Genomic DNA, 14,158 nt, shown 5'->3' with positions numbered 1-14,158 from the left:
ATGCAACACTCACTACCCCTGGGCATAAGGGATGAAAAGTAGGCAAAATAAGTGCAGGCCTCAGACACTGCCTCTCCTCAAAATGGCCCCCTTACACCCCAAGCACATGTTGCCTGTACCAGCCAGCACTCAAGATGGCCACCACCACCACCCACATGGCCAGTCCACATCAACAGTACACCCCCAAAAAACAGAAAAACTGCCAGAAATCACCACAATCCAATGCCATCCATGATGTTTACATCAAAAAGAGTGAGACAACACCACAGGCACACTCAGTCCATGCACCACCACCACCCCTGGGCAAGCAAAAGGCCACACCAGCAGCCCCCCAAAAACGACAAAAAACAATAAAATAAGCACAATCCCAGCCCATCCATGGCCTCAATTATGTTTAAATTCAAGAAGACACCCCACAGAAAGACTAGGCCCATGCAACACTCACCACCCCTGGGCAAAGGGCCACACCAGCAGGCCCAAAAAAACGACAAAAAACAATAAAATCTGCACAATCCCAGCCCATCCATGGCCTCAATGGTGTTTAAATTCAAGAAGACACCCCACAGAAAGACTAGGCCCATGCAACACTCACCACCCCTGGGCAAAGGGCCACACCAGCAGGCCCAAAAAAACGACAAAAAACAATAAAATCTGCACAATCCCAGCCCATCCATGGCCTCAATGGTGTTTAAATTCAAGAAGACACCCCACAGAAAGACTAGGCCCATGCAACACTCACCACCCCTGGGCAAAGGGCCACACCAGCAGGCCCAAAAAAACGACAAAAAACAATAAAATCTGCACAATCCCAGCCCATCCATGGCCTCAATGGTGTTTAAATTCAAGAAGACACCCCTCAGAAACACTAGGCCCATGCAACACTCACTACCCCTGGGCATAAGGGATGAAAAGTAGGCAAAATAAGTGCAGGCCTCAGACACTGCCTCTCCTCAAAATGGCCCCCTTACACCCCAAGCACATGTTGCCTGTACCAGCCAGCACTCAAGATGGCCACCACCACCACCCACATGGCCAGTCCACATCAACAGTACACCCCCAAAAAACAGAAAAACAGCCAGAAATCACCACAATCCAATGCCATCCATGATGTTTACATCAAAGAGAGTGAGACAACACCACAGGCACACTCAGTCCATGCACCACCACCACCCCTGGGCAAGCAAAAGGCCACACCAGCAGCCCCCCAAAAACGACAAAAAACAATAAAATAAGCACAATCCCAGCCCATCCATGGCCTCAATTATGTTTAAATTCAAGAAGACACCCCACAGAAAGACTAGGCCCATGCAACACTCACCACCCCTGGGCAAAGGGCCACACCAGCAGGCCCAAAAAGACGACAAAAAACAATAAAATCTGCACAATCCCAGCCCATCCATGGCCTCAATGGTGTTTAAATTCAAGAAGACACCCCACAGAAAGACTAGGCCCATGCAACACTCACCACCCCTGGGCAAAGGGCCACACCAGCAGGCCCAAAAAAACGACAAAAAACAATAAAATCTGCACAATCCCAGCCCATCCATGGCCTCAATGGTGTTTAAATTCAAGAAGACACCCCTCAGAAACACTAGGCCCATGCAACACTCACTACCCCTGGGCATAAGGGATGAAAAGTAGGCAAAATAAGTGCAGGCCTCAGACACTGCCTCTCCTCAAAATGGCCCCCTTACACCCCAAGCACATGTTGCCTGTACCAGCCAGCACTCAAGATGGCCACCACCACCACCCACATGGCCAGACCACATCAACAGTACACCCCCAAAAAACAGAAAAACAGCCAGAAATCACCACAATCCAATGCCATCCATGATGTTTACATCAAAGAGAGTGAGACAACACCACAGGCACACTCAGTCCATGCACCACCACCACCCCTGGGCAAGCAAAAGGCCACACCAGCAGCCCCCCAAAAACGACAAAAAACAATAAAATAAGCACAATCCCAGCCCATCCATGGCCTCAATTATGTTTAAATTCAAGAAGACACCCCACAGAAAGACTAGGCCCATGCAACACTCACCACCCCTGGGCAAAGGGCCACACCAGCAGGCCCAAAAAAACGACAAAAAACAATAAAATCTGCACAATCCCAGCCCATCCATGGCCTCAATGGTGTTTAAATTCAACAAAACAGTTGTATCATGCACCCATAACCAACCCTGGTCCTACTGGATACTGTGGCTACCCACAATATAATTTATTTAATTTTCTGAAAAAGTTCCAAAATTGTACTTGCAGCAACTGTAATGCCCCAAACAAACTTACTTGTGAAAGTTGATTTCTAATCCAAAAGTGATCCAAAGACAGTCAAAAAGGCCTCAAATCCAAATATCCAGCAGCACCCACAAAAAGTAATCCTTCCAGCTCCAGATCCAAATGAAAGTGACCAGGAGATGGACAAAGCACTGGGAGGAGCCTGCTGGACAGGAACAGGAAGTTGGAGACTGTGGGGCACTTCCTTCCTCCCCCCCCCCCAAAATGGACTCCTTGCAAAAAAAAAGGCCATGCAAATGTCAACCTGAGGAGTGATTCTGATAAAAATCATAATTTTCTGAAGGTTTATCCTGTTTGCTGGTGATTTTCTTGTGCGAAATTGCAAAATCTCTATTTCGCAAGTGCGAGATTGTTCCTTTCCGCCGCAACTACATGTTCGCAATTGCGAACTCTCGCGAGGTGTGCTGTGCAAGGTGGCAAGCCGCGAGTACGTATTCGCGGGCGACAAACTCCCGCGGGAACACGCAGCAAGATCTAAAATGGCGCGTCACTCGCAAAGAAAAACAACTCGGCAAACGCTAAAATGACGGAAAGTGAACGCCGTGCACCACGCCGCGCGCCGCAACCAAGCAAAAAATCCGCCGCGAGCGGATTCACGGATTTTCGACAAATTCGCGAGCGTTCGCGGATTGCGGATTTGCCGAAAATCCGAAAAATCCGCGAGCGGAGCGGATTTTACGCCCATGCTTACCGCCAACACTTCCTGGTTTCGAGTGTTGACAGACAGTTCACAGCCAATCAGCATGCGGTGTGCTCTCGTAATTGAACAGATTTCCGTACGCGTGCTGAACCCCGTCTCTAGATATCGCTATGATTTTACTTGCAATTTTCTCAGAAACTACTGAACGGATTTGCACCATTTATCAAAAAGCACAATCTGCAAACAGAACTCTACCTCTCTGCCAAATTTCGTGTAATTCCGTTCAGCTGTTCGGGCTGTAGCCCTGGCTAAAGGTCCCTATGGAAAATTGCATGGGGAACACATGTTTTGGGACCCCCCTTTTTTCTCGGCCCCCACTTGACGAATTACCCCCAAACTTTCAGGGAATGACCGGAGCCGAGCAGGCCGTTTTTTGGGAGAAATTCACAAACATTCGTCCACCAACGCCAAAGTTATTCCAAATAGAATGTTGTGGATTTCCTATGGAAACTAGGTCCTAACTATAACTACCTACCGCCAGTCGGTGCCAAACAACTGCACGTGTCCGTAAGTTGTTTGGCTGCGACCTGAATCCAGATGCGGTAAATCAGGATATATATATATATATCAATGCTCGAAGGTGTCCACCTTTGAGTAGCACGCGAACAGCAGCTTGGTTTAGGTATAGGTGAGGACGGGGATCCACTCGTAGACGCCGCTCCGTACGGGATCTGCCCGACGCGTTTTGAAGCTCCATTTGCTTCTCTTCAGGGGCTTTAACGGAAGCGGTGTGCGCAACCGCCGACCCACTTCCCCATTTTATATATAACACACCCACCGATGGGAGGCTCAAATGAGACTGTGCATTCTGGGAAGTGTGGTCCGGGAAGCACACAATCAAGTCCTGTATGGACTCCACAAGTGGGCCCATCCTCGATTCCAAGTACGACTGCTGCTTCACTTTAGTGACCCCCAGGGTGCCGGGGTGGTGCATACTCCGCGGCTGGATGGCCGCGTATAAATCAATGCTCGAAGGTGTCCACCTTTGAGTAGCACATAAACAGCAGCTTGGTTTATGTATAGGTGAGGACGGGGATCCACTCGTAGACGCCGCTCCGTACGGGATCTGCCCGATGCGTTTCGAAGCTCCATTTGCTTCTCTTCAGGGGCTTTAACGGAAGCGGTGTGCGCAACCGCCGACCCACTTCCCCATTTTATATATAACACACCCACCGATGGGAGGCTCAAATGAGACTGTGCATTCTGGGAAGTGTGGTCCGGGAAGCACACAATCAAGTCCTGTATGGACTCCACAAGTGGGCCCATCCTCGATTCCAAGTACGACTGCTGCTTCACTTTAGTGACCCCCAGGGTGCCGGGGTGGTGCATACTCCGCGGCTGGACGGCCGCGTATAAATCAATGCTCGAAGGTGTCCACCTTTGAGTAGCACGCGAACAGCAGCTTGGTTTATGTATAGGTGAGGACGGGGATCCACTCGTAGATGCCGCTCCGTACGGGATCTGCCTGACGCGTTTCGAAGCTCCATTTGCTTCTCTTCAGGGGCTTTAACGGAAGCGGTGTGCGCAACCGCCGACCCACTTCCCCATTTTATATATAACACACCCACCGATGGGAGGCTCAAATGAGACTGTGCATTCTGGGAAGTGTGGTCCGGGAAGCACACAATCAAGTCCTGTATGGACTCCACAAGTGGGCCCATCCTCGATTCCAAGTACGACTGCTGCTTCACTTTAGTGACCCCCAGGGTGCCGGGGTGGTGCATACTCCGCGGCTGGACGGCCGCGTATAAATCAATGCTCGAAGGTGTCCACCTTTGAGTAGCACGTGAACAGCAGCTTGGTTTATGTATAGGTGAGGACGGGGATCCACTCGTAGACGCCGCTCCGTACGGGATCTGCCTGACGCGTTTCGAAGCTCCATTTGCTTCTCTTCAGGGGCTTTAACGGAAGCGGTGTGCACAACCGCCGACCCACTTCCCCATTTTATATATAACACACCCACCGATGGGAGGCTCAAATGAGACTGTGCATTCTGGGAAGTGTGGTCCGGGAAGCACACAATCAAGTCCTGTATGGACTCCACAAGTGGGCCCATCCTCGATTCCAAGTACGACTGCTGCTTCACTTTAGTGACCCCCAGGGTACCGGGGTGGTGTATACTCCGCGGCTGGACGGCCGCGTATAAATCAATGCTCGAAGGTGTCCACCTTTGAGTAGCTCGCGAACAGCAGCTTGGTTTATGTATAGGTGAGGACGGGGATCCACTCGTAGACGCCGCTCCGTACGGGATCTGCCCGACGCGTTTCGAAGCTCCATTTGCTTCTCTTCAGGGGCTTTAACGGAAGCGGTGTGCGCAACCGCCGACCCACTTCCCCATTTTATATATAACACACCTACCGATGGGAGGCTCAAATGAGACTGTGCATTCTGGGAAGTGTGGTCCGGGAAGCACACAATCAAGTCCTGTATGGACTCCACAAGTGGGCCCATCCTCGATTCCAAGTACGACTGCTGCTTCACTTTAGTGACCCCCAGGGTGCCCGGGCGGTGCATACTCCGCGGCTGGACGGCCGCGTATAAATCAATGCTCGAAGGTGTCCACCTTTGAGTAGCACACGAACAGCAGCTTGGTTTATGTATAGGTGAGGACGGGGATCCACTCGTAGACGGCGCTCCGTACGGGATCTGCCCGACGCGTTTCGAAGCTCCATTTGCTTCTCTTCAGGGGCTTTAACGGAAGCAGTGTGAGCATATCTGCGTCAGATGTATTTGGCTAATGATGTCAACAGTTTTAGCTGCACGTTTACCGCACGAACACACACTCCTGTAACAAAGACAGAACCTGCAAGGCATTAAGAAGGCACTTAGTCTGACATTGTCGATGTCGACAGATCATTAGTCAAATACATCTGACGCAGATATGCTCACTATTAAACGCATGACATAATACACAGCATAAAGCAATGCACGATAGAAATGCAAAACTGGTTAAATGGAATTAATTTAACTACATAGTCCACAATGCAGTGCATGTCATATGTGTATTTAATGAGAAAGGGAAAAGGGACTCACTGTCTGATAACTTGCCGTGATCAAGAACGCTACATTCGAAACGCGTAGGCGATCACAGTTGTTGAATAAAACCCTTTAAAAACTTTTCCGGAGTGGAGTGCCATCATTCTTGGAACCTTGCGTTGTGATATTGAATACGGAATACTGCCTTGATCCCGGCGATGGCACCGGCTCCTATGTGCTCCCCCTGCGATTAGGCAAGTTGTGAGGTGATATATATATATATATATATATATATATATATATATATATATTTCAAAACAAAATTCCTCCTGCAAAAGTGTTCAATTTAATGGCAACAACAACGCGTTTCAGATTTCTCCTTCATCACGGTCATAGAATTCATTCACGTAGTGCAGGTTTAAAATACAGTTATTTGTGTTGATGTACTGTATTTTAGACCTGCACTACGTGAATGAATTCTATGACCGTGCTGAAGGAGAAATCCAAAACGAGTCGTTGTTGCCATTAGATTGAACACTTTTGCAGCATTCTGAGAGTCTGGCTTTCTTTTTGGATCTTGGATCAGGAGGAATTTTGTTTATATATATATATATATATATATATATATATATATATATATATATATATATATATATATATATATATATATATATTCACTGAAAAAACCATAGGTTATAGACCATATATAGTTAGGAATTAGCATTTAAAAAACCTTATTTTACTCACACAAAACCATTGAAATTCCATATATAGTTAGTTGCACTAACTATATATCGCGCACCCGCAATCCACTGCTGATCATGTCACATATTACATCATTCATGACATGGTCAGTGACATCACTGATGACATCACTGATGACATCTCAAATGACATCACTGATGAGATCACTGATGACGTCATCCAGTGACTGTGTGTTTCTGTAAAGTTTAAATATGTTTTACATATTGAAGAATGAGTAGATGTATAAGTGTCTGGACGAAGGATTTAGTAGGTGCATGACTGAATGTATGAGTGAGTGATTAAATGTGTCTCACTGAGTGCATGGGTTAGTGACTAAACTGTCTTAATTTGTGCATCATTATGTCTGTTGTTCTGTAAACTGCTGCATGTGTTGATCATTAGCTATACGAGAGGCTATATGTGTTATTAATTGGTTGCCCAAGTATTTCTATGGCAGATTGAGTTTGTGTGGGGGTGGCTGGAAGGTGTGTGACTCTATGCATAGATGTGTGAGCAGTTTATTCACTAGGTGTATGAGTTCAAGACTGCATGTGGAAACAGCTACATGGGCAGTTGACTGTGTGCATGAGTGTATTGATGAGTGAATGGATATCTCAATGCTACATGTCATAGTAAGTACATATGTTAAACACAGTACATGTGAGAGTTGGCATATATAAATAACTGTGCATGAGAGCCACTGAATGAGTGAGTGGTTGTATCGATCATTGTGAACTTGTATCAGGGATTGTATAAGAGAGTAAATATGTGTTAGTATATGTTTCAATAAGTAAGGTGTGTTTAACTGTATAGTTGAAGAAATGGAGGTGAGATTGTTTCTTTGCATGACTGACTGGGTGTGTGAGTAACTCCTTGGATGAGTGGCAGTGTGTGAGTGTCTGTATACACTGAGTGTATCTAAGGTTATATTAGAGTCTGAAGAGGTTTATCGTATTAGCACAAGAATGATGTCAAATGAGATGTCATCAGTGATGTCATCAGTGATGTCATTTGAGATGTCATCAGTGATGTCATCAGTGATGTCACTGACCATGTCATGAATGATGTAATATGTGACATGATCAGCAGTGGATTGCGGGTGCGCGATATATAGTTAGTGCAACTAACTATATATGGAATTTCAATGGTTTTGTGTGAGTAAAATAAGGTTTTTTAAATGCTAATTCCTAACTATATATGGTCTATAACCTATGGTTTTTTCAGTGAATTTTCAAGGTTTTGTAAATGCTAATTCCTAACTATATATGGTCTATAACCTATGGTTTTTTCAGTGAATTTCAATGGTTTTTTAATAGCAAATATCATAAGCTGTCGAATGTCAAGTACGTGGTAAGTAAAAACATTTTCGTGTTTATGCACACTGATCTGCTTTGAATGCTGCCCCCCACCCCTCATTTCTATTAGGAGTACTCTCTCTTTGCAGATAGTGAAGGGTAGTTAACGCAGCCCTTTGCCCCCTTTGTAATCCGTCGTGCCTGCTTCTCTCTCCATTTGATTGATTGTTCTCTTTGGTTCATTCTCTATTTACAAACAAGCACAGAGTCGCAATACTCTGTTTAGTCTTTGCAGATAGCGAAAAACCGTGTAAAAAAACAAAAGGAATCGAGCTAAATCAGTAGGCCACTAATGGGATCTCTTTTTGACCTCGCTAAAATAGAAACATTAGGAACAACCTGTTGAAAATAGCAATGCGTATGTACATAAGCGGCGTTCATTTGTGTTCACAGTACCCCTTGTTGATTGTTTGAATCGAGCATTGAATTGTTCGAAGTTGGTTCTCTTAAGGATCTTCTCTGCCTGCAAACGAGGAAGAATAGGAATATTCTCTCTCCCTTTGCAGATAGTGAAGGGTAGGTAACGCAAGCCTTTAACACGTCGTACCTATTTCATTCCTCATTGATTGATTGATTGTCCGAACATTGACTGTTTGGGAATTAGTTCTTTTTGGAGGTATTCCCTGTTTGCAAATAAACGTAGGAAAATCTTTGCAAGTAGTGAAAGGGTACGTAATGCGGACCTTTCTCCCCCGTTGTAATCTGTCATGCCTATCTACTCCCCACTGATTGATGCACCTGTTTCACCCCGACCATTTACTAGACATACGTCATCTGGCCCGACCAGAGAGCACCCCTAGTGAAAAGGACATATGCAATAATAACGAAGTGATCACTGTATCCTGTTAACAGAAACTTTAGCATGAAACAACCTGGAAAGAAAAGAATAGGAAAACGAAAATCAGTAGGCCACTGATGAACATGAACTTTTATTAAACAACGAACAAAGAAACGATAACATAACGTAATGATAAAACCTGTTAATGTCCTAGAAACAAGAAAACGTTAAAATATGCCATTGGTGAGAGACCAGAAAAACAGTAAGAGAAACCAAATCACCCCTCGCTGTCCCACCGCCTGCCACGCCAAAAAAATCGATAGACTAGGGAAAATGCAAGTCAGTAGAACATCCGCCCCCACTCTGGAAACTTCCAAGGTGGAGCAGGGTTCCGGCTACGCCCAGCCGGGAGCAGCCCATATAAGGCAGGTCCTGCTGCCACGCCTCGGCCAGGAGATCCTAACGTAGGGTGTAGCCGGAGGAGAGGCCGAGACCAGCGGGACCCGGCCAGGGGATTGCCTTTACAACGCTGAACAGTTGCAGGGGGGGGGGGAATGTCTCCTCGACCCTCCCCTCTCTCTCCCAGTCCGGCCGCGGTGGCCCTTGAGAGTTGCAGGTAGTCCCGCCACATGCTCTTCCGGTCCGGCCACCAACGGTCGGGGGGCCGAGGCCGACGGGATCCGGCTGCAGCCGATAAACCAAGAAACCCGTTCATGGGGCCAGAGCCAGGGGCGTCCGGCCGACATCTACCGGAAGCCCGGCCCGAAGACGGACGGGACACTTCTTCTTTCTTGTATAATTGCTGCAACAACCCTGGGGGGGGGATGTCTTGCACATGCCTCCGACCCCCCCCCCCCCTCGTCCTCATCGCCTGGTCCGGCCATAACAAATATCAAGCGAGACGCCGTGGGGTGCACTGGGAGGGAGAGACGGTGCGAACAGGCCTCTCCCGCCTCCCCAGTGGAGGCTTCCCAGCTGCACCCTCAGCGCTCCAGGCGCCCGGAAAAGAGTTCTTCCACTGTGGCCATGCTGCAACGTCTCGCCCGGCAGGGTGGAGCCCGTCCGCTCATTTGACCCCGCGATCGCCAGTAGCTACCGAACTCTCAAAATGGCGGTCGACCTGGCAAGAGCGGGCCCAGCATAAAGAAATGGCCCGGTCACTGGTTGACTCCACCACCGTAGTCCTCCACGACCTTGAAGATTCTAGAGGAGCCGCGGGAGTCTCCGACCCCCGATGGGGAATGACTGCCATGATCACCCGTGGAGTGACGAAACTGTATTCGCGGGACGTCGGCGCCAGCCTCACTTTGAATTACTAGAATCCTGCAGACCTCACTTCCGGTAAAAGCACAGTGTGACCCGGTAGGAAAAATTGTTGCACCCCCTCCCCTTTTTGACTGATAGTTCAAACCACCGATCCTTTCCTTTGCCCTTTTAACGGAACTTTGGACTGCCTCCCCCTCTTTTACATTTTCTAGAGAAAACAAAACATTAACCACTACATTAGCATAGCAGTTGACACCAGAACTGTTTTCAAATTGAAAACCAACAACATCTTCAACAGAATCCTTTTTCTTTCTGCTGTGACCCTGCTACAGCACAGGCATTGTCCCCAGCAGTAATTCTGCAATGCCGGTAAGAATAGCTGTGGTGCCTACTGGACTCACTCACCCCCGCGGCGCCCCACGCCGTTATGTGCTGGGCGGCAACTTGCTAGACATCACTTTAGTGCCATCTAGATTTCAGCGCGTTCTGCTGCCTTGGAACTATTCGCACAACAGACCGCTACTGACAAGAATATTTCATTATTGGTGCTGTCAATTTCAATAAATCTATTGGATAATTCAAAAGAAATTGCCACGGTCTCTTCGTTGTTTAAATGTTTTTACTGTTTTTGTTTTGTTGTATATATTTATATGTTATTAAAGTTTTATATTCCTACTACTTTGTTGGAGTGCTATATATTTTTAATGTGAGACATAATTGTAAAAACTTTGATGTACAAAGAGTCATTCCTGGAATCTTCCGCTTCAGGCTCGATCCCCTCCCCAATCACAATACAGGATAGTTTTCAGATAGTAGGAACACGTGTGGTGTGACGGATCTCATCGGGTGTGGGCCTTGATCTACTATAACTCCTTTGAAGAGGGGTGATTCTTTACAGCTGAGGCCATAAACTACATCTGCAGGGCTAGCTGATAGCCTGGACAATCGGACACAGAGGAAGAGGAGTGTCAGAGGGTGCGGTAGTGAATAGGGCGAAAGGGAGGTGTCGGGCGGGCACAGAGTGTGATTCTCAGGGAAGAGCAGCGCAGATGGGGGGAGGTTTATTGCCCATGCATAAGACAGAGAGCGGGGGTGACCAGTGCCTGGGGAAGATGCTTGCGAGGGTGAGGAGCCATGCTACGAATCGACAGCGTGCAGAGAGTGGGTCTGGTCAAGACATCTAAAATGGCTGCCGTGCACGACAAAAGTGTGGCATTTCAAAAAAGGCAAGATGGCGCAGACAATGTTTTTCAACACTTCCTCATTTCCTTCGAATCGAACGTTAACAGACGTTGGGGCATATTACCAAAGTTAAGCGATATTTATCGCTAACGATGCTTACCAACGAATTTTTTACCGCTAAGCATCGTCAGAAATTATCAAAGATAAACCTTGCTATTATCAAGGTTTATCACAAATGCGATAATAAACGGCCGCAATGCATGAATATCGCTAAAAACTCAGCGATATTCATACATTACCGAGCTAATGCTCTTAGCCATGTTATCCACCTCCCATTGGATAACATGGCTAAGAACTGCTCAGGGCAGGTGTTACTTTTTGGAGATATTCGCGCTTAGCGCGAATATCTCCAAAAGTTGGTAATAGGAGATAGATATCTTGCATGTTGTAATGCAAGTTATTGTGGTATATGGAACTCATACCATAATCTCTCAGGAAAGCAGAAACTGATCCTTTTGGGACCGCCTAAAAAGGCCTAGGGGGTGAGGAGTACTCTACTTTGCCCCCTTTTCACGTTCCGAACTATTTTATTTTACTCTCTTCTGTAATTACACAAAATAGCACCGATAAGATGCATCGGAGACACACAGTGAGAGAAAGGAGGCCGGAGATGAAGAAGAGATGTCAAATACACATTGGAGATAATATAGTGGCAAAAGGGAAGTAAATATGAGTAAACTTACCATGTAACATAAAAATGTTGCACTCTATACTATAAGTCTCATTTTATACTACAATCACTTCGCTACAACCTCATAAATTAAAAATAAAAATGAATAATGTCTCAAACAATTTTTGATTTCTAAATATAAATTTATTCTTCAGAATTTTCTAAATTTGAAAGAACTAGTAACATGTCCTCATCAGCAATGTCCTCATGAAAAGTCTGCAATAATGATTCTTGTAACTCTATCGTCTCCAAACACTCGATAAATTCGCCATCAAGAGATTGATCAAAAAAATCATTCAAGTCATCTCCTCCTTCTGACAATATTTCATTATTGGTGCTGTCAATTTCAATCAATGTAGTGGAATCATTCAAGTCATCTCCTCGTGACAATATTTCATTATTGGTGCTCTCAATTTCAATCAATGTAGTGGAATCATTCAAGTCATCTCCTCCTTGTGACAATATTTCATTATTGGTGCTGTCCATTTCAATCAATCTAATGGAATCATACAAGTCATCTCCTCCTTGTGACAATATTTCATTATTGCTGCTCTCAATTTCAATCAACGTAGTGGAATCATTCAAGTCATCTCCTTGTGACAATATTTCATTCTTGGTGCTGTCCATTTCAATCAATCTAATGGAATCATACAAGTCATGTCCTCCTTGTGACAATGTTTCATTATTGGTGCTCTCAATTTCAATCAATGTAGTGGACAATTCAAAAGAAATTGCCACGGTCTCTTCATTGTGAGCCATTTTATTTTGAAATTGCTTGCTGTAAATTGCAGAAAAAAATAATCACTTTCATTTATCGTTTTTAGTAATACATAATATAAAACTAACTTTATCAAGTATTTAGTATAACAGAAGGACTGCAAATAAATAACAGAAAACATTTTTCAAATTATCTTCAAGTGTACAACATAGTTCCCCTTACAAATTAACAACTCACCTTTTCAAAAGTAGGAAAAGTGTTAGTACTGTGTAAATCAAACACCAGAAATTCACCACCAAAAATTCCTCACAAATGTACCTCAGACAGTAGTATCACAAAATGGCTGTGGTTTCCTCTCATTTGACATATATACATAACCAATTAACTTTCATCACACACAAATACAAAACCAAAGTAACATTTTAATTGGTTCTAAATTTCAACACTTTCAAATGTGTTTTCCCCATGCAATTTTCCATAGGACATTTACATACGTCTACAGCCTGAATGGCTGAACGGAATTACACCAAACTTGGCAAAATGGTACATCAAACCTAAGAGGTCAGGAAGGATCTACTATGCCCCCTTATGGTCATTTCCCCCTTCGCTTTGGCCTCCTCTTGTCTCTCAATCCTACCGAGAGACAAGATGGCGGCCGCTACGGACTGTTTGGAATGTTGACAGACGCCGGAGAACCAATCAGCTTCGCAAAGCTCCGTAACGCGAAAAGTACGCGAAGCGGAGCGCTGTTACAGATATATATCTTTTTTTGAACGTTAATTTCTCAAAATCCACTGGAGCACATATATTGAGACCTAGCAAAGGCACATCGGGCTACCAGTCCCTAATATTTTACCAAGTTTCGTGCAAATCCATTCAGCCGTTCGATTATTATTATTATTATTTTTTTTTGCCCCGCGGGGCCCTTTTAAAACCTCCACATCAAACCTAGGGGGTCAGCGAGGATCTACTATTCCCCCTTATGGTCATTTGCCCCTTCGCTTTCGCCTCCTCTTGTCTCTCGATCCTACCGAGAGACAAGATGGCGGCCGCTACGGACTATTTGGAATGTTGACAGACGCCGGAGAACCAATCAGCTTCGCTTCACAAAGCTCCGTTGCGCGAAAAGTCCGCGTCCTGGGCCGCTGCCCAGTCCGCTGTTACAGATATATATCTTTTTTTAAACGTTAATTTCTCAAAATCCACTGCAGCACATATATTGAGACCTACAAAAGGCACATCCGGCTACCAGTCCCTACAATTTTGCCAAGTTTCGTGCAAATCCATTCAGCCGTTCGGGCTAAAAGTGAGGCCAACCGCCCTATGGAAATGAACATGGGAAAAACGCGTTTTGGGACCCCCCTTTTTTCTCGGCCCCCCCTTGACGAACCCCCCCAAAATTTTCAGGGGC

The sequence above is a fragment of the Lissotriton helveticus genome, chromosome 3_1 (assembly GCF_964261635.1).
Source record: "Lissotriton helveticus chromosome 3_1, aLisHel1.1, whole genome shotgun sequence".
Taxonomy (NCBI): domain Eukaryota; kingdom Metazoa; phylum Chordata; class Amphibia; order Caudata; family Salamandridae; genus Lissotriton; species Lissotriton helveticus.
The sequence above is the reverse complement of the archived record's forward strand: the minus strand, read 5'-3'. Positions refer to the sequence as shown.